This window comes from Lithobates pipiens, unplaced genomic scaffold (genome assembly GCF_037356315.1).
Source record: "Lithobates pipiens isolate NorthernLeopardFrog02 unplaced genomic scaffold, aLitPip1_a1.2 Scaffold_19, whole genome shotgun sequence".
Taxonomy (NCBI): Eukaryota; Metazoa; Chordata; class Amphibia; order Anura; family Ranidae; genus Lithobates; species Lithobates pipiens.
Genome location: NW_027507764.1, coordinates 559,232,311 through 559,251,453, shown reverse-complemented (window position 1 = coordinate 559,251,453; position 19,143 = coordinate 559,232,311). Strand labels below are relative to the sequence as shown.

General features: G+C 45.1%; 1 protein-coding gene across 3 annotated transcripts in view; it reads right to left on the bottom strand.

The window, feature by feature from the left end:
• LOC143997631 (uncharacterized) overlaps positions 1–19,143 on the bottom strand; it is a 379,606-nt gene that overhangs the window by 50,032 nt on the left and 310,431 nt on the right. The gene's annotated exons all lie outside the window — the stretch shown is intronic.

The following is a 19,143-nucleotide window of genomic DNA, read 5'->3' as shown; positions in this document are numbered from 1 at the left end:
CAGCTTTTTTGGTTGAATAACAGGCAGTATAATTGAATCCACTTCCTCTGAGCACGGGTTGTGATGGGACCCGCCTCCAGCATATGACTCCTATCAGCATGCTAAATGTCAGATCCTTAAGCTGATTGGCTCCTTTTGTTGCTTCTTCCTGTCTCAACCTAAGCCCTGCTGTAGAGTGGACTGCAAGAGGTCGACACGTGTCATTTTACACAGTATTTACACTGCTTGCATCTAAAAAATATATTTACAAATGTATATATATAATATATATATATATATATATATATATATACTGTATATTTATATATATATATATATATATATATATATATGTGTGTGTGTGTGTGTGTGTGTGTGTGTGTGTGTGTGTATATATATATATATATATATATATATATATATATATATTTATATATATTTATTTTTATACATTTGTAAATATATTTTATAAAAAAATATACAGTATGGTATATATTTATGTATGTGTTTATATATATATATATATATATATATACACACATACACACATATATATACACACACACACATATATATATATATATATATATATATATATATATATCATGTTTTACGCAAAACACTTCCCCACAAAATAAATTACTTTTTCCCACGTTATCTTTCAGCCAGACAGGCTACATCTTTACTAAATAGTAGCCATTAAAGACACATTTAACATCCATTATTTAATTAGGCCATTACTAGAATTGGAAAATAAGTGGGAAAAACAGGAAATGGCTCTTGATGGAAGTTGCACTTCCTCTTGTGGAGAAATGACAGCAGATCCTCCTAACTCAACAACATAGCTCTTCACTGCCAACAGCTTGGCACAATGATATAACCTTAACGTGAAAATAAAGATTTCAGCTTCCTGTTCCTTAAGTTACCACAACACAATAATAACAAGTCTCAGAGAAGGAACGCATTATCTGTGATCTGATTTGTTAAATCAACATCCGTATTTGAGACTCCTGGGTACAATAAGTACTGAGAAATAAACACAACATAGTATCTGATTCTTTTTTTTATTTTTATTGAAGTATGATTACCTAAGGCCACGTACACACGGGCGGATTGTCTGTCCAACTTAGTCCGCTGAACCGTGTTTCAGCGGACAATCCGCTCGTGTGTGGGCTTCAGCGGACAATCTGACGAACAAAGTCTTACGGAATTTCCGTAAGACAGTCCGTTCAAACTTGGTTTTGTCCGTCCAAACTTGGTTTCAGCGGACAGTCCGCTCGTGTGTAGGCAAGTTGGACGGACTAAGTATGGCGCATGCTCAGAAAGGATTTACACGGCCGAAGGTTGCATTGCAGTGTATTGGACGTCGTTTTTCTAGTCCCGTCGTACGTGCTGTACACGTCATCGCGCACGCTTTCAGCGGACTGTCTGCTCATCGTGTGTGGTCAAGTCCGTTCATGCAAATTTTGAACGGACTGTCTGTCGGATTGTCTGACGAACATAGTTGGCCAGACAATCCGCCCGTGTGTACGCGGCCTAAGAGTACAGAAGGGTTCTTATAAAAAGGTAAAAATATTAGGCCATACGACTAGACAAGATCCACTAAGGCAATGAAGATTTGAGTGTCTATAGCAGGCTTTCTCAACCTTTTCAACACAGAGGAACCCTTAAATTAACTTTTCAGTCTCAGGGAACCCCTGATAAAAATTGCTATATCTACAACTCGTGATAAATTAGTGTGATGGTCAGTGGGAAGAATGCTGCTTACACTTGTGGTCATTGGGAAGAGTTACCACCTTAAATATAGCTACCTAATAATTACCTCCTTACAGATAGCTAAAAAGATCAATGGTGTCAGTGGGAACTTATCGAAAAGGCAGAAATTGCTCATTGCTCAAGGAACCCCTAGCAACCTCTGAAGGAACCCTAGTTGAGAAATCCTGGTCTATAGCATGGGTTTTTAACCATTTTAGGAGTACAGACCCCCAAATAGATTGACCAATATGCCCCCATACTCCTTTCTCTAGACCGGTGATTCTCAACCAGGGTTCCTCCAGAGGTTGCTAGGGGTTCCTTCAGCATTGGGCAATTTCTGCCTCTCAGATATGTTCCCACTGACACTATTGATCTTTTTAGCTATCTGTAAGGAGGTAATTCTTCCCAATGACCACAAGTGTAAGGACCATTCTTCCCACTGGCCATCACACTAATGTATAATGAGGTCTAGATTTCTAATTTTTAGCAGGGGTTCTCCGAGACCGGAGAACTATTTCAAGGGTTCCTCTGTGTTAAAAAGGTTGAGGAAGGCTGCTCTAGACTGTCTAAATTGTCATCATCACCAACCATTAGATACCAGCATGACTTCAAACTATGTCTGCAGCTTAGTCTTTACTTTAGGTGTGGATAGCTAGAAACAGAACAGCTTAAAGATGAATGGCAATTTTTATATAGTGTGGTGTTGGGGTGATTATACTTATGTGGTAGGCGCTTTTTCCCAATGAGTTGCGCCAGTCCAAATGGTATTTTAGGGCATGGCAACCCATGCAGGGGTTCTTCCACATCAACACCGCTGCTCTTCTTACCAGGGCCTTTTGGGGGTCCTCCTGACACCCCCAATAGGAGCCCATCTGACGATTGGGACAAGACCTCCTGGCTGGGGCAATGCTGACCCCTGATTGAGACCTCCTGTATCTTGACTCCTGGCTGGAGCTCCTAAGATCCCTGGATGAGACCTGTTTCCAATATGGGAGCTGTCTCCAAAACTGGGAGCCCTAAACTACTGTATTCTCAAGCTTGAGTATATAACGGCTTTGCACACCTGTGTACTCACTCAGGCTGCAGGCACCCAGTGAAATCTGGACACTGGATTTAAGTTTCCGTCCCACCCAAGACCCTTTGGAACCTTCAAGCTCTGGGACTACAGAATGCAAAGAAAAACCAAAAACACAGCTTTCTCTGCTCAGAAACGATAGTCTGGAACTTCGCAATAAGCCTTAATGCGAGTCCTTTCTAATTTTCTCATACATTTCCACAGTGGCAGGGCCTCGCACTGTCACAATACTTCCATTAGTCCAGCTTGGACCAATGTAAGTATGTATGTGCCATGCTTGGTCGATCCCCGTAAAAGCTAGTAATCACTGTAGTAGACACTAGCAACCACTAGTAGAGATTTTGCTACCTATCCGTGTCCCGTACCAAGTGGCTGCCTTGCTGCATAGTGTACACGCTCAGCTCGGGCATCATTCAGGGAACGTTTTGCATCTCAATGAATGCAAAGTGTTCTCTGATTGGACAAGGTTTAGATACTGCCTCTCTACCTTGTCCATTCAGGAATTTGGTGTACACATAGTTGAATTATATCCTATGTGGCTATTGAGGAATATAATACGATAATATTTTTTATTCCTAGAATTGAGCTTTAAACCCAACTTTATTTTCCTTACTATTTTTGGATACTTACCTTTTTACAGGCATTTTTCCTTAGTTCAAATGAGACCACAGGTTTTCTACTCCTCTTGCTTTGATGGTGGGAGGTCCCTAATGTCCTCACATGTCCTTAAAGAGGGAGTCCGCCGGGACTCCGCGTTTTTTTTTTTTTTTTATAAAAAACCAGCAGCTACAAATACTGCAGCTGCTGACTTTTAAAATAGTGACACTTACCCGCCCAGCGCGCCCGCGATGTCGTCACCCGAAGCCGATCTCTCGATCGTCTCTCGGGTGCTGCCGCCGCCATCTTGGGTATGGGAATCAGGAAGTGGAGCCTTTCGGCTTCATTTCCCGGTTCCCTACTGCGCATGCGCGAGTCGCGCTGCGCAATAAGGATGGACCCGCTGCCTCTGGGATCTTTGTGTTTCCCAGCAGGCAGCGGGGGACTTTCGGAAAGGGGCGTAATCTACGCCCCTTTCCGCAGAGAGCCATCCCGGAAGTGGGTGCAGATACCTGTACTGTACAGGTACCTGCACCACCCTCCCCCCTGAAAGGTGGCAATTGTGGCGCCGGAGGGGGGGAGGAATCCAATGAGCGGAAGGTCCACTTTAGGGTGGACCTCCGCTTTAATGACGTGCGAGCGATGTTCCTTGCTGTAGCATTGTGAGCCCCGGGCTAAGTAATGACTTACCCCTAGGAGGTGGGTCCATGACACCCTGGACTTACAGGAAGTGAAAGAAGGATGCCCTGTGTCAATCAACACAGAGGAGTGTCAATTCTGTAGGGGAAAGCATAGGATAGAAGGTATTGCAGGCAAAAGATGCCTTTCCTATTTTAGGAAGCACTGGGAAATTCCTTTTATATATAATTTTTTTAACTATCGTGGAGTTGGACTTTAAATGAGGCAGTCCGTCATAATGATGGGTCAATAGGAATGTATGAGGAAAGGCAGAAGTGAGCAGGCAAGCCACAGCACCAAAAAAGAATGTTGAAGCTTTTAAGGGCAGACTTGGGGGTTAGGTGTTCCTCCAGGTTCTGGTTCCTCAACCTGTCAGCCCGGTTTTCTTGGAACTCTGAGTACTTTAAGTAGTTTGAACATCATAAAAGTCCATAAAATCATTAAATAACAAAGTGCAGCTTGTGAATGGAGCTGTCTGTTTCAGTATCCCTTCAGTACTGATCAATCCCGGGGGCCAAACATCTCATTTATAAGTCACCGCTAAGTCCCAAAAGGGACCGGAATTACATATAGCCCCTGGAAACAAACAAGTTGTCTATCTCTTCCGCACATGACAAACGTCCCTCATAAACACATGATGAGGACACAGTGGCCCGCTTATTACTGCTCCCCATGTGACCCTCGTCTGCTTTCTACCCTGCGGGTGATCTATACTCTATAGAATAAATTAGGACATAGAATACATACAACACCAGCCCTCCTCTATGTTCTGAAAATATCTCTAAACACAACGCTCATCATTTATATAGAGCAGATTACGTAAGAGAGGTTTTCACAGCATTCATGGATAAACATGTCAAGGTCTCTTTCATAAGGCTACGAAAACAAGAGATTTAAAGCAAAACCACTTACAAAAAGGGAAAACAATATAGGACTACTAACTAAATAGTACAGTTCTTATCTCCAAAATAGTTTTCGATGGTGCAGGGAGCCCCCCACAAACATTCTACACAGGAAGTAGCTATGTTCATATACATGCCAGCCACCCAAATTATCCAACCATCCAATCATGGTGCCCATATTAGCCATTTAGGTTCTCGTAATGGAAAATGTCATGGTGGAGACAGAAGGTAATGGAGGTGAGATCTTTGTGTAGAGCAGCCTTTCTCAACCTTTTCAACACAGAGGAACCCTTGAAATAGTCCTCTAGTCTTGAGGAACCCCTGAAATAGTTCTCCGGTCTCGGGGAACGCCTGCTAAAAATTTGAAATCTACAACTCATGATACTTTAGTGTGATGGTCAGTGGGAAGAATGGTCCTTACACTTGTGGTCATTGGGAAGAATTACCTCCTTACAGATAGCTAAAAAGATCAATGATGTCGGTGGGAACTTATCTGAAAGGCAGAAATTGCCCAATGCTGAAGGAACCCTTAGCAACCTTTGGAGGAACCCTGGGATTCCACGGAACCCTGGTTGAGAATCACTGGTGTAGTGAGTACCCTGGATTGTGGACTTACTGAGTATTGAAGGTAGTTATTGAGGTAATAAAGGAATTTCCACATACCAGAAACATCCCGAAATTGGAGAATAGCCTTAAGGCTCCATTCACACTTGTACGACTTAGGAGTGCCACTTTGATACAAATTTGGATGGACGCAACTTGGATACGACTTTTCTTTGACCAGTGATAATGGACATCTGTTGCATTGTATGACATTCAGGTACGACTTCCATGCTACTTCTGAGGGTTAACATTGAAGTCTATGGCCCTCAAGTTGCATGAAAGTCAGACCAAAAAGCGTGAACTAGTTTAACCACTTGCCGACCACCGCATGCCTAGATACGTCGGCACAATAGCAGCGGTGGGCAAATGGGCATACCTGTGTGTCCCCTTTAAGAGCCGGGGCTAACAGGCGTGCGCGAGCCTACCGCGTACAGCGTGACCGGCGGACTCGATGTCCACCGGTCTCCCGGCGATAATGTCACGGAGCCGCAGAACAGGGAAGTGCCCATGAAACAAGGCATTTCCCCGTTCTGCCTTGTGTCATGACAGAGATCACCGCTCATTGTCATCGAGTGCAGTGATCCCCTGCACAGTTACAATCACTCCCTAGGACACACTTAACCTCTTCGTCAGCCCTTCACTGCCAGTGTCATTTACACAGTAATCAGTGCATATTTATAGCACTGATCGCTGTATAAATGACAATGGTCCCAAAATAGTGTCAAAAGTGTCCGATGTGTCCGCCATAATGTCGCAGTCCCCATAAAAATCGCTGATCATTTACTAATGATCAGCGATTTACTAATAAATCGCTGATCATTACTAATAAAAGAAAATTATTAATAAAAATGCCATAAAACTATTCCCTATTTTGTAAACGCTATAACTTTTGCGCAAACCAATCAATAAACATTTATTGTGATTTTTTTTACCAAAAATATGTAGAAGAATACGTATCGGCCTAAACTGAGGAAAAAGTGTTTTTTTATATATATTTTTTTGGGATATTTATAAAAGTAAAAAATATTGCATTTTTTCAAAATTGTAGCTGTTTTTTTGTTTATAGCGCAAAAAGAAAACAAAAAACCATAGGGGACCACCAAATACCACCAAAAGAAAGCTCTATTTGTGGGAAAAAAGGATGTCAATTTTGTTTGGGAGCCACGTCGCACGACCGCGCAATTGTCAGTTAAAGTGACGCAGTGCCAAATCGCAAAAAGTGCTCTGGTCTTTGGCCAGCCAAATGGTCTGGGGCTTGAGTGGTTAAAAAGCAGTCACAGCATCACGGGGAATCCGTGGTCTCTTTGTAGAGCCAGACCTCTGCAATCAGCAGGGAGCTTTGCTGATCGTAGAGCTGTAGGCCTGACTCAGCAGGGGCATATCAGATCTCTGCAGTTAGACCACTGCTTCTCCAAGGGTCAGAGCAAGGATTCCACTTTACAGCATGCTGGCATGGGACAGACTTTTCTACTCAGGCTGTGGCTACCTTGGAAAGAAAGTGAGCTGTAAGAATTTTCACACCTTTTTTTTTTGCAGAACCTGGAATGTAGGAATGCATTTCCTGTAGCTGATTTAAACAGAAGTTTCAACTGGGCATTATGCTAAATTATAGCACTATGAGGTTATATGTAGTCAATATAAGGTTATATGTAGGCCTTATAAAGCCATAAGCCAACAATAAAAGGCTGTAATTATACAGATACAAGGGGCTGTGTTCCAGGCTAAACATATATTATCTAAATCCATTCTTCATGAATATTCTTCTTGGATCTAGGAATACTTTGTGAGTTTCTTCCATATCTGTCCAATAATCCAGTGTGAGACTTTCCCTTCCTGTAATAAAGACCAGTCACTGCTGTTGTCTCTCCTTGTGCAGGATGACTGGTCTGGACTCCGCCCCTCCTGTAGTTTTCTGCAGGCAGCCTGTAGTGGATGGAGCCTCCTGGGCCCCTCCCACACTCTGCTCTCTGCACAGGTTATGTGCAGCACAGTGATGGTGCCACGGCTAATTTTACAAAGAAATAACTGGGTTTGCAAGGGCATTTGGTGCACACAGTCTACAGGATAGGAAGTGACGATAAATCTCCCTAGTGAGACACAAATTGTGAAAAAAGCAAACCTGACAGCAGTTTTAATCCTTCTCTACTCTTTTCAGAAGCCAAAAAAGAAAAGAAAAAAAGATTTTGGCTTAGGTATACTTTAAGAAGCTTTTTCTTTTAAAATGAGACTGCTGACAGTAATTAGGCTGTAGGTACATAATGTCTGTGTCTTGACAGAATGTTTTTTTTTTTTTAAATGGGATGATGACATCTGGGGGACGATTCTTTATAATCTGGATACCAAATACTCAAACAGCCATCTCCATTCCTCCCTAAACCTCCTGCTCTCTAGCTCCCTTGCCAACTCCTCCCATGCTGATCTCCAGGACTTCTCCAGAGCCTCTCCCATCCTCTGGAACTCCCTACCTCAATCTGTTAAACTATCTCCTACTCTGTCTACCTTTAGTCAATCCCTGAAAACTCATCTCTTCAGGGACGTCTATCCCACCTCCACCAAACTCCTGAACTTTTAATTACAAGTACAATGGATACATATCGTTAAAGCTCTTCCGAGCCCTAGAAGTTGGATGGGGCCTGAGCTAAGACCCCACCCAAAAAACCCTCTCTGTTCACAACTCTCTACACCGATCAGCCATAGGATTATGACTATTGACACGTAAAGTGAATAACATTGATTATCTTGTTACAATGACATCTGAAAGTGGGTGGGATATATCACGGCAGCAAGTGAACATGTTGTCCCTGATGCTGAAGTGTTCCTGAAGCAGAAATACGGGAAAGTGTAAGGATTTGAATAACTTTGACAAGGGCCATATTGTAATGGCTGGACGACTTGGTCAGAACAACTCCACAACTGCAGCTCTTGTGGGATGCTCCAGGTCTGCAATGGTCAGGACTGAACAAAAATGGTCCAAGGAAGAAACACTGGTGAACCAGCGGAAGGATCATGGGTGGCCTAGGCGTGCTGATGCATGTGGGGAGCAAAGGCTGGACCGTGTAGGATTACTGTAGAAAGGTGTCAGAACACACAGGGAATCACAGTTTGTTGTGTAAGGGGCTGTGTAGCTGCGGACCGAACAAGGTGCCCATGCTGACCCTTGTCCACAGCCAAGAGCAACGGAAGAAGGTGGCCTGGCCTAATGAATTCAAGAATGGTTTGAGGAACATGACAACCAGTTTGAGGTGTTGACTTTTTAAAACTCTCCAGATCTTAATCCAATTGAGCATCTGTGGGATTTGCTGGAAAAAGAAGCCCCATTCATGGAGGCCCCACCTCACAACTTACAGGACTTAAAAGATCTGCTACTTCCAGATACCACATCATACCTTCGGAGGTCTAGTGGAGTCCATGCCTCGATGGGTTATAGTGGGTGGTCATGTTATGGCTGATCGTCGTACATCTCTCACACTACACACCGATTGCATTGCACAGAGCAAGGTTTACTCCTTGGCCATCATGTCAGAATACAATTGGAAACCGAATTGAATTCTGAGGCTTTCTAGACTTCTTCTTGCAGTACCAAAGCACAAGACACCAAAATTGTTCCCATTGTAACTGAAATTCATTTTTTTTACTGGTTTGTCTCACACCATTAGAGATTGGCCTTGTAGACGGAGTTCCTGCTGTTTTATCTAACTGGTGAAAGAAGTAAGTGCTTAGATGGGCTACGTTTGAGGTGGGTGATAACAGCATGGTAATGTTCCCTAGTTTTTCAAATAGCAGTCAAAAGGCAGGGCACTGGTACTCAGTTTACGAACTTAAAGAGGAAGTAAACCCTGATGGGTTTACTTCCTCTTTGATTCCCTGCAAAGGCAAAGCATAATGGCCTACTATGCATCGCATAGTAGTCCATTATGCGTCACTTACCTGACACAGGAGACAGCAAAGTCACTGCTGTCCCCTGTAGTCCGGAGCCTCCATCTTTTTGGTGGGTCTCGCTGCTCCGGCGCTGTCATTCGTTGGAGCCACGATGACGTGACTCCCACACATGCGCACGGGAGCCGCCACTCGTGGCATATCGCCGTTAACTGCGGCGCTGTCTACGGCGCATGCGCCGTAGACAGTGGTGCCTGTCTTTCGGCAAATATCTCCTAAACCGTGTAGGTTTAGGAGATATTTCTTGGACCTACAGGTAAGCCTTAATCTAGGCTTACCTGTAGGTCAAAGTGGTTTGTAAGGGTTTACAACCACTTTAAATTGTTGTATCAAACCCTTATGTAGCCTCAAAGCATAAATGCTGCATTGGGGTTGATTTACTAAAACCAGAGAGTGCAGAATCTGGTGCAGTTTTGCATGGAAACCAATCAGTCTCCATTTTTAGTTTTTTTTGTCAAAGCTTAATTGAACAAGCTGAAGTTAGAAGCTGATTGGCCACCATGCACAGCTGCACCAGATTATGCACTCTAATTTTTGTAAATGAAACCCATTGTCTTCTGCATATGTATCACAACTGTGTTAGCCTGGAGTGGCCCTTTAACAATGAGAAGCAGAAGCAGGGCAATTATTCCTTTCAACGCCCCCCCCCCCCCCCCCCCTCCCTCCTTCCACTCAGGATGAATACAGATCAACTTTGACTTTGAAGTTCCCTAGAGCCAGAGTGGAAGTCTGACTGCTAGGTGAACTCACCCCTCCTTCCCTGGTCCTGCAAGGCAAGTGTAATCCAGAGAGCAGACATGAGAAAGAGCAGAGAGGAGGGGAGGTCTGGGGGCCTCCAACTATGTAAACCTGGCAGAAAATGGTTTATATGAATATCAGCTGTTCTGGGCTGTGGGCCAAAAGTCGATTAAGGCCATCTGAAAGGAACTTGTCAGGATAGCCTGCGTGATTCACAGTGTTCAGATTAAGAATTACATGGGGGCCACGTGGTGCAGGCCCCTGACGTCAAGGGCTGCTCATGCTCCATCTTGGTAGCAGAACAGCTCAGGGCCTGATTCTCAAAGCTGAAACAAGTGTTTGCATGGTCATCAGTCACTCCCGCCTTATGATTGTTAGTTAACTTTCATTTTATCTCATGACTTCAGGAATATCCGCCAGTGTCCACGGTGTACCATTGTTAAAGGGTGCGTTCAACTTTTAACAAAAATGAAAAGTGACCTAACTTCAAATATCCTGGCCACCCTTGAGGACCCTACTGCACACAGTGCCATGGTGCCCTGTGCTGACATTGTAGCACAATGCATAGTCCTGAAGTGAGTATCCATCACAATACTCGCAATGGCAAGCACTCACCGGTCAACAACCATTTAGCTGTGCTGACCAATGACAAGCATGCCTTACTGGAAGAAGAAGCCTCAGATGCACTTTCCATTGGTCAGTGTGGTCACGTGGCTGCAATAAACAATGTGCACCTGTCAATATAGGCATTATAAAGAATACTTGCGCCAAGGCTGTGTGATGCAGTGTAGGAACCTCTACACTGGCAGCACAGGACAGCACAGCCATTATGTGAATCAGGGTCCAGAGCAGTAGCGACTGGTGTTTTTTTTTTGGGTGTGGTGGCAAACAACCCCCCTGGGCCGCCGGTGGAGCTGCAATACCCCCACGGCACTAACACAGCCCCTACTACCACCCACTGTCCTTACCTTGGATGTGGGCGGTGAGAGCGTGGCAGGCTCGAAGAAAGCTGCTCCGGCGACCGGTGTTCTCTACTGGAGCAGCTTCCACTGCGTCTCCTCTCTCTTCCTCCCAGCAAATAGAATCGCCTGACATTTTGGCCAATTGGGATACAGGTTTCATACCTGCTTCCCGATTGGCCGGGAGGAGGATCAGTGTTGCAACAGCGAATTTCATTTGCTGTTGCCACACACCTGGGTGGGCTCCAGATGCAATGCTCTGCGTCCCGAGTCCACCATATTTTGAAGCCTATTAGAGCCTCTGGCTCTAATCAGATTCTTCTTAAAAAAAACCTGTCCGCTCTAATTCATATGCCCGGTGACCCGAAAAGGGCCAGACACATGAATAGGGGGCGACCATGGATAAATTCATTCAATCTCTCCACTGCATATAGGGGATGGAGAAGATGGGGGGGGGGTGCCCCTAATGGACGGGCCTTCCCTGGTCCAGAGGGGTGGCAGGATATTTGGGTTTAGTTCTCCTTTTTCTCATTTTTTCATGAAAAGGTGAACTTACCCTTTAAAACAGATCTGTCACTTACACAGAAGTGGAAGCCATTTTGCCTGTCAAACTACTTTAAGGAACTACTGGTATCACAAAGCATAGATCCCCAAAAAAGAATAGCTGTGTGCAAAGGGAACCTTAGCATGGGTGGAAAGATTTTTCTGCTGCTCTGGTTCCTCTCTCTCCCTTAATCAACATAATAAATTTTTTAATGAACACCTTTCTGTTTTCATTACATACCGTATTTTAGACCCAGTGACATTATCACTAAGGTAGGTCATAGATGATGCAATTTTATTTCATGCAACCACGGGTTGCAGAAAAGAAAATTGCTAGATACCCCGATCAACACTGTCAGTGTTGATGGGGGAATCCCTCCCGCGGGGCGCCCACCCGGCGGAGGCGCGGTGAGCTGTCCCTGTTGCAAGAGCACAGTGATTACTGCTAGTGGCTATAGAAATCTGACATGCTGGTTGTACCCAAGTCTATCCATCGATCAACTTGGGTACAATCATCCTGCCCATACATGGACAGAATTTAAACCCCCTATGTGCTTCCCTAAGCAAGGCAGGCAGATCATGGCTGGCAAAAGGGGTCTGCAGTGTGCTGAAACATCCTCAGCACCCCTCTAAGGAGCTCTCAGCCCTGATGGCGGATGTCAGTCTGGTTAAGTGGATATTCTCAGAAAGGCTACAATTGCATACAGACCAGTCTGGCAAAGCTCACGTGTGTTGCTGAGCCTCTCTAATCGAAATCCCACAAATGAAAGGGGATGGGGTGTGGCAGGGACAATAGGGCTGAGGAGGAAAGTGAGATGATGCTGGATGTCCTCCAGCCAATAAATGAATGGGACTCAGGAGCGCACTGCAGAGCTTAATAGCTGTACAGTATGTTGTTAAGCCAGCCATACATGGATCGAAATGCAACCGGTTCAGCAGGGACCATCCAAATTTTGATCTATGCATGGGGACAGTGCTTGTACAGAAGTCGATCCACCGATCAACTTTCCTACCACCAGCCTGTCAAATAAATGCCATTCAATCACTGCTGCTGCCTATAGTTGTCCTGTAGAAAAAATGAGGCCCTAAAGCCAAACGTAGCGCTAAAAAATGTGTAAAAGGCAATATAACATGTGAAATAAATCATAAACAGCTGCTAGCATTTAAAGTCTAATACGAAAAACTTCAAATAGGTAGGTATACAAGGTAAGTGCAGCACTAATACACTCAGTAATCAATAAAGCAAGTGATATAAAAAATAGGTGAAGTCCCAAAATGTAATTAACCACTTACTTACTGGGCACTTAAACCCCCCTCAGTCCCAGACCAATTTTCAGCTTTCAGCGCTGATGCACTTTGAATGACAATTGCGCGGGCATACAACACTGTACCCAAATGAAATTTTTATCATTTTTTTCCCACAAATAGAGCTTTCTTTTGGTGGTATTTAATTACAGCTCGGAGTTTTATTTTTTGCTAAACAAACAAAAAAAGATGCAAAAAATAAAATAAAAAATCATGTTTAATAGTTTGTTATAAAATTTTGCAAACAGGTCATTTTTCTCCTTCATTGAAGTGCGCTGATGAGGCGGCACCGATAGGCTGCACTGGTGGGCACTGATAGGCTGCACTGGTGGGCACTGATGGGCTACATTGGTGGGCACTGATAGGCTGCACTGGTGGGCACTGATAGGCATAGTTAAGGCGGCACTAATAGGCACAGATAAGGCGGCACCGATGGGCACAGATAAGGCGGCACTGATGGGCAAAGATGGGCACAGATAAGATGGCACGGATGGGTGGCACAGATGGGTGGCACGGATGGGTGGCACGGATGGGCACTGATAGGTACCACTGATAGATGGGACTGATAGGTGGCTCTGAAAGGTGGCACTGCTGGGCACTGATGGGCGGCACTGCTGGGCACTGCTGGGCACTGGTAGATGACACTGATGGGCACGGATATGAGGCACTGGGGTGCATCACCTTTGTTGAGGCAGATTGTGGGCACTGCGGGCACTGCTGGGTGGCACTGTGGGCACTGCTGGGTGGCACTGACGGGGGGCACTTATTTTTTATTAATGTGGCACTGGCAGGGGGCAGGTGGGCACTGGCAGGGCTGGCCGTGATCGGGACTGATGTCCCGATCACGGCCGCCAGTGATCGGCTTTTTTTTTCTCCTCGCGCTGACAGCGCGAGGAGGAATAATAGCCGATTACCGGCTCCGTTATATCACATGATCAGCTGTCATTGGCTGACAGCTGATCACGTGATAAGGGGTCGGGATCGACCCCTTGCACGGATCGGTGATCAGGCAAGTCTCATAGACTCGCCGATCACAGAGCGCGCCGCGCGCGCCCCTCAGGGGGCGCACAGGCCGCTCGTGCACGGGACGACATCAGTAGACGTAGTCCCGGCAAAGGAGATCCGCGCTGTAGCCATCATTCGGCTATAGCGCGGGTCTCAAGTGGTTAAAGAAAAACAAATAGATTTGCACTTACAAAGTTTGGGCAGGGTCACTGGTTCAAATCCCAACCACGACACTACCTGCCTGGAGTTTGCATGTTCTCCCTGTGCCTACGTGGGTTTCCTCCCACAATCCAAAGACATGCAGGTAGGTTAATTGGCTTCTGTATATGAATGGGGACCTTGGATTGTGGGCTCCTAGAGGGTAGGGAACGATGTGAGTGTGCAATGTACAGGGAAAATTGTAGACACTCACTCAGGTTGAACTGGATGGACTGGTGTCTTTATTCTAGAAACTATGAAACAAAGTAGAAGCTGTTTGAAAGCAGTACAATGTTTGTAGGTAAAAAACAGGACCATAGCATCTCCAAAAAACTTCTGCTCACTTCCTCTGTAATTCGCCCATCCACTTCCTGAGAGTAAAAGCATGATGATGTCACCATCGTAGGCTTCTCCCTACATGTTTCGTCACTGGCGGACATCAACTGTGGAATGGCCAGTTCCTGTTCCAACTGTATAGTAATTTTGCTGTTCCCCTCTACACTGTAAAGCGAAGCGCAAACTGTTGGCGCTATATAAATTGTGTATTATAATAATAATAGTAATAATAATATAGCTGGTGGCACTGATCAACTTATTCAGACATTGGGGAAGTCACACTGCCATCAAAACACAATAGCGCAACAAGAGTTATTCCCCCATCCACCTTGAATGTGTACATGGGCAATTGGGTCAGGTTTTTATTCATGCAAGCCCGCTAGTTGGGCGGAAAAAAAACTGAATAATCTATGGGCTGCTTTAAGCCGCAGGAACTGACTACAGCAATTGTATGGACTTTGTTTAAATGTGCAATATACAGTAAATGGCCATTTCCTGTTCTAATATTCCACCTGCTGTTCGCGACAGACCAAGGCAAAAGGAGAGGCCAGCTGAAGGTAGGGTTTATAGAGTGGTGCAGGGGGTAGGCTGGCATCATGGTGCATTAGTAACCCTTCTTCTCCCCATGGTCTCCAAGGACGATACAGATATGATGAAAAGCGCAGGGGGATGAGTATAGCCTAACAAAAGTGAAATTAAATAATGAGCTCATAGACTTAGATATGATGTCCTGTGACAGCCAGGATAGGCAAGGCTATGCTGCTGCAGATCACAGATGGTGCACCAAATCCACAATAAAGCCTCTCCGTCAGCAAGTGAGGAGGTCTACAACTAAAGTACAACCAGCAAATCCTAACATAAACAGCAAAACACCAATCCACCTACCTAATGTCCTCACTTCTACCTATGATTGGGCATGTTGCACCAATAATTGGAGTACTGCATCCCGGGATTTCTCACATCTAAGTATCAGCACGGGACTAAGCCTAGAGTTACTTTGATATCCTGAAACCTGTTCTTATATCCTTGTGTGCCCTGTTTGCTGAAACCTGTTTCTGCATGCCTTAATATCTGGCAGTTCAGTTCCTAATAAATAGACCAACCTTCTCAACCCTTTTCACCTGGAGGAACCCTTGAAATATTTTTTTAGTAGGGAACCCCTGCCAAAATCAATTCATTGGGAAACAATGGGAAGAATGCCTCCGGTAATGGCAGTCAGTGAAAAGAAAGTCCCTTGCAGTGGTGGCCACAAAGCCATCCTTACCAATAGATAAAAATATCAATGGTATCATGGGGTTGGCTCTGCCATTTAGCTGACTGACTGTTGATGGGGAAATTGAGTGATTTTCTTTCCTGGTTGCAGGAAAGAAAGTCGCATCATCTATGGCACCAGTGGCAGTGCGTCCATAAGGGTGCACGGGTGCCGCCCCCTCTCTACAGAAACCCCCTCTATGACCAATAGATAGATTCATAGCATGAATCTATCTATGGCCACCGCTGCCACTGCCTACTCAGGTGCACGGCCCCTTTTTGGGCGCCTGAATTACAGCAGCAGGGGGTGTTTTTGAAGCACCTGATTAGAGCCATAGGCTGTAATAGGCATAAAAAAAGGTGACCTACGAGCGCCATGCTTGGCGCTCGCAGGTCACCCAGGTGTGTTAGAACAGTGAATGTATCTTTGCTTAACTAACACTGAACCACCTCTCCGCCAATCAGGTGCTTGGGTCTGTTACTAGTGGCTGTGTTTGATGGGCACAGTGGCTGCATTTGATGAGCACTGTGACTGCGTTCGATGGGCACAGTGGCTGCGTTTGATGAGCACAGTGGCGGCATTTGATGGGCACAGTGGCGGCATTTGATGGGCACAGTGGCGGCATTTGATGGGCACAGTGGTGGCATCTGATGGGCACAGTGGCTGCAATTGGTGTTTTTTTTTTAAGTATTTTTCAGTTTATTTGCTCCCCCAAAAATTTTGAGCACCAGCCGCCACTGTATGGCACACATGGACCATGGGCTGAATCCAGCCACTAGGCCATTTCATGTGGCCTTTGCACAGCTGCTACACCCCCCTTCCCCCCTGGGCAGCTGCCAAGAGGCTTTCTCTGCTCTGCTTTATCACCTTGGCAGTCGGTAGCAGAGAGGAGAACAGAACTCCTCCTACAGATTCTGCACCTCTATGTGCAGTGGCAACAACTCCTTGTCTCTGCATCCTCTAGTACCATCGTTTAGCAGACTCCAGCAACTCACACCAGCCCTTCTCCAGACTTTGCACCTTCTGCTTCCCAGCTCCACCCCGAACTTCAGCAGCACAAGGTAAGGGGAGGGTGCACTGTGATGTAAGGGAGAATGGGGGACTTTTGACTTCTGTAGGAGGGTGGGAGGCTCTTGACATCTGATGTAAGCGTTGGGTGGGGTTGCTCTGGACATCTAGTCTTACAGATACAACTGGCCCTTTCAGGGCTACCATAATGCTGAAGTAGCCTGTGATGAAATGGAGTTTGACACCCCTGATCTATGGCCTGCCTCACACTGAATGCATTATGTGGAAGAGTTTCCTCACATTCACTGTCATTTCATCGTAGTTGGCCATACTCAACTGGACTTGTTCTGTAACATTGAAGAGGACTGACTCAAGCAGCTTCCCCATTTCAAATTAATGTCAGGAACATACCTCAGCATTTATACCCACCCACATCATTCGGTCACCTAATCCAGTGACCATGGTTTCAACATGTCAAGGCAGATGTTGATTGTCCAAAAAGTTGACCAAAAGTTTGGAAGTTTGTGAAACCACCCCCGTTCTACGTCCATATTCCAAAGACTCCAACGCACACATTCCTGCAGAACTGGCTGTGTATGTAAGTGGGTGCTGCAGTGACCGCTGGATGGAACCGTGTATAATCAGAGCAAGATAATGTCACCAGCACATCATTGATCTCCAGAATGGGTCCAAAACTTTATTCAGCGATCACATTGTTACACCAAAAGCAATGTTTTGGAGCCTTGCAGGACCCCTTCACACTGCCTGATGAACAGGTACTAAAAGGCTCTAAAACTTTGCTTTTTCTGTAACAATGTGATCGCTGAATAAAGTTTTGGACCCGTTCAGGATTCAGAGTTTTCAAAAACCTCATTCGCAATGTGCACTCTTCATGCATGTTGTCCCAGTGGAGTCACATTTGCTACCATTCACCCAATATCTAGATTTTCCATTCTTTTTTAGTGATTCTTGCTGTATTATTAAAGTGGGGATCCTGACATTTTTTTATTTTTGTTATAAAATTACCCCCGTTATAGTCACCGCCTGTACTTTCACAATCGACTATCTTCAAAATTGTCGCTTTTTTTAAAGTGGTTGTAAACTCTGTTATACCACTTGTACCTACAGGTAAGCCTATAATAAGGCTTACCTGTAAGTACTGTAAATATCTCCCAAACCTGCACGGTTTAGGAGATATTTACCATATACGCTTGCGTCAACGTCATCAGCGCATGCGCCGTGAAGAAACGGTCCTCCGTGCCGCTTCTTCACCAGCAAGTGCCATGTCTGATGTCTCCCGTACGCATGAGCGAGAGTGACGTCACGTGACTCTGGCCAGTCACAGAGCAGGAGTCCACTGCCCCAGAAGGAAGAGGGGTGAAGATAGATGTGGCCACCAGCGGGGACAAAGCCGGCTTCGTTTGCAGGTAAGTGCCACATACCATTATGATTTTACTTTGCAGGGGAAAAAAAAAAGTAAAACCCATCAGGGTTTACTTCCTCTTTAAGTAGTTGTGCAGTATTGGTTTCTTACTTTGTTCTTCTCCTGCACAGAGTTATCCATCCTGACTATGGGCATGTGAAGCCCACCGGGTCTCTCTACAACAGTTAGGTGCATGCTGGCTACCCAGCATGCACCTCCAGATCTCTCGCATGCGCAGTGTGAAGGGAGCGTTCCCCACTGCATGTACCATACCTTCCAACATGTTGCGACTGGAATGAGGGACACCTACTAGCAAACGTATGTAGGCATCGGACACACCCCCTGGCACACGCCTTTAAGGAAAATTAACCAAAAAAAGGTTCATTAAATCCACAAGGGCTTTTTGGTTACCACTACTATTCCTTTATATTGGCTTTTAAAATTTACAAATGCAGCAATTTAGAAATGATGAAAGGTTTACACTGGGAAACACTTTTTGAAAGATAAAAGGTGCATTTTATATACAACTATATAGATCAGACCAAAATGAGGGACACATGAGGAGGAAAGAGGGACAGAGGGACATTGCTCCAAATCAGGGACAGTCCCTCAAAATCAGGGACAGTTGGGAAGCTATGCATGTATTACGTTCCCTATTTAAAAATGGCGCAGATCTCTGCCCAGCATGATATCAAACCTGGTTTTGAAATAACAAGCAACACAGCAATCCCAGGAGCCGATGTACGATAGACTTGGGGTGGTCTATTTAAGACCTAGTTGTATTTTGCCTGGAATTCCACTTTAATATGTACAGTGTTAGGTCCTTCAATGTTATCAAAGTCCAGAAAAAT